The sequence below is a fragment of the Coenobita brevimanus genome, chromosome 110 (assembly GCF_032717465.1).
Source record: "Coenobita brevimanus isolate Jiangsu-jjx chromosome 110, ASM3271746v2, whole genome shotgun sequence".
In the NCBI taxonomy this organism is placed as follows: domain Eukaryota; kingdom Metazoa; phylum Arthropoda; class Malacostraca; order Decapoda; family Coenobitidae; genus Coenobita; species Coenobita brevimanus.
In genome coordinates this window covers 48,720,448-48,722,947 of record NC_137063.1, presented here as the reverse complement: position 1 = coordinate 48,722,947, position 2,500 = coordinate 48,720,448, and the positions used below count along the sequence as shown (strand labels likewise).

General features: G+C 39.4%; 1 protein-coding gene across 1 annotated transcript in view; it reads left to right on the top strand.

Moving 5' to 3' along the window:
* LOC145417581 (glycine receptor subunit beta-type 4-like) overlaps window positions 1-2,500 on the top strand; it is a 311,160-nt gene that overhangs the window by 6,641 nt on the left and 302,019 nt on the right. The window lies entirely within an intron of this gene.

The following is a 2,500-nucleotide window of genomic DNA, read 5'->3' as shown; positions in this document are numbered from 1 at the left end:
TCATCCATTCATCCCTTCTTCCTTCTGAGAGATCGACTGGGAGAGGTGTGTAAGAATGGTGATTAGACTTTTCAAAGTTTCACAGTGATCCTCAATCCTCGGTAAACTCTGGGATTAGGCTGTGAATATTATGTACTCAGTAGGTATATAGATAGATGGAGAGACTGATAGATAGATGGGTCGATAGATAAAGTCAGTGGATTCTTCTTTACTTTGTTTATGCTTTTATCAATCTTTCCTCCTCTCTCTCTCTCTCTCTCTCTCTCTCTCTCTCTCTCTCTCTCTCGAATATTTTTGCTCTTTCAAGGACGTACCTCTATATTATTTATTTATTTATTTATCTGTTTATCTATTTATCAGATTTCATATTTAAGAATGAAAATTATGCAATATTTTTTGTACGACGGACGATTCATATTATACCCGTTCTAACTTTTCTCTTATTGTATTTATCATTATTACTATTATTATCATTATCATTATTACTATTATTACTACTACTACTACTACTACTACTGCTGCTGCTACTACTACTACCCCTATTATTATTACTATTATTATTATTCAATCATTTCCTGTGGCACCCCACGGGATGCATAGGGCCTCAATGAACTCTCTCCACCAATATTTGTCTCTTGCCATCTCCTTCAGGTCCCACCAACACTCCCCTCTTGCTTCTCTTTTCATTGTCCTCAACCAGGTTTCCCTCGGCCTACCTCTGCCTCTTCTTCCTCTAGCAATCCACTCTGGCACATCCTGCATTAAACTGCTGTCTTTTCTGTATATGTGCCCCAGCCACTTCCAGCGAGACAGTCTCACATATTCAACAACTGGTTCCACTCTCGTAATATCCCTTACTCTTTCATTTGTAACTCTGTCTTGCCACTTAACCTCAAGAATCCTTCTCAGTATTTTATTCTCAAATCCTAATACTTTCTTATCTGTTGCAATTGTACTGTACCATGACTCATGCCCATAAATTAAAATTGATCTAGCCATGGATTTGTAAATTTTTACTTTAGTATGTACCGAAAGCATATTATTATTCCAGATTTCAACATTCCAACAGCTCGCCAGGCCTGTCTAATCCTCTCCTCAATTTCAATGTTTAATGATCCGTTAGATGATACAATCGTTCCCAGATATTTAAAATTTTCTACGTTCTTCACCACATTATTTCCAATTAAACAATCGATTTGGTTCTCCACGTTCATATTAATAATTTCAGTCTTTCCACAATTTATTACCAATCCCACTTTTTCTCCTTCCTCCATCAGACAAACAAGCACCCTCTGCATCTCGTAAATACTTCCGCAAATCAGTACAATATCATCAGCATAGTCCAAATCCATCGGCTTCTTATTTTCTTCCCAGTTAATTCCTGCACCTGTTCTCCTTACAACCTTTCTCATAACATAATCCATAACCAAAACAAACAGCAAAGGCGAAAGAACTCCTCCTTGAATCACTTCTGACCTAACTTGAAATGGATCACTCAAAGAACCACCCACCATTACCTAACGAAAAGTACCTTCATGCAGGCTTCTAATAATATTTACAAACTTTTCTGGTATACCACAGAATCTCATAATTTTCAACATAGCTCCACGTGAAACACTATTATTATTATTATTATTATTATTTCATTATTATTATTATTATTATTATTATTATTATAATTATTATTATTATTATTATTACTACTACTACTACTGCTACTACCACTATCATTATTACTTATTATTATTAATTATTATTATTATTATTATTAACCCTCCTTCCCCCCTTTCTTGCTTCCATCATTTCTCATTCTTTTTTTTTTTTTTTGGGGGGGGGGGAGGAGGGGATGTGGGTGTGTTGGGGGCATGAAACTTTAGCAGGGGTGCCAGGCTGCCTCTCTCCCCTCATGAATTAATGGGGGGACAAACATTGGGCCAGACAGGCGGGTGGGGGATGGGGAGGGAGGGGGAAGGAGGGGGAGAGAGAGGGGGAAAAGGGGGGAGGAGAAGGATGGAGGAAGGGAGGAACAGGAGGGAAAGGGAGGTGGTGGGGGGGAGGGGGGAATAGGAGGAGAGAGGAGGGGGGATGGAAGGGGAGAAATGAAGGGGGAGCTAAATTTGGGGGAGACAGGAGGGACAGAACCAAGGAAAGAGGGATGAAGAGAGAGGGAGAGGAGGGAAGAGGGAGAAGAGGATGGACGGAGGTAGGAAGGAGGTGGGGAGGTGGAGGGAAGGGAGAGAAAAAGAGGAGGGGTGAGGTAAAGGAAGAAAACAGGAAAAAGGCCAGAGGGTGAGAGGGAAAGAGGAAGCGGTAAATGGCAGGTAGGTAGGTAGGTAGTTAGGTAGGTAGGTAGAGAGAGAGAGAGAGAGATACTAAGTTTTCAAAGACCGAGCTGAAAAAAAAAAAAACACGTCGAAAAGAACTCAGAGAAAATGAAAACAAAAAATATAACATAAACATCAATACATAAAAACAATAAAAAACAAGAAAAAACACGAAC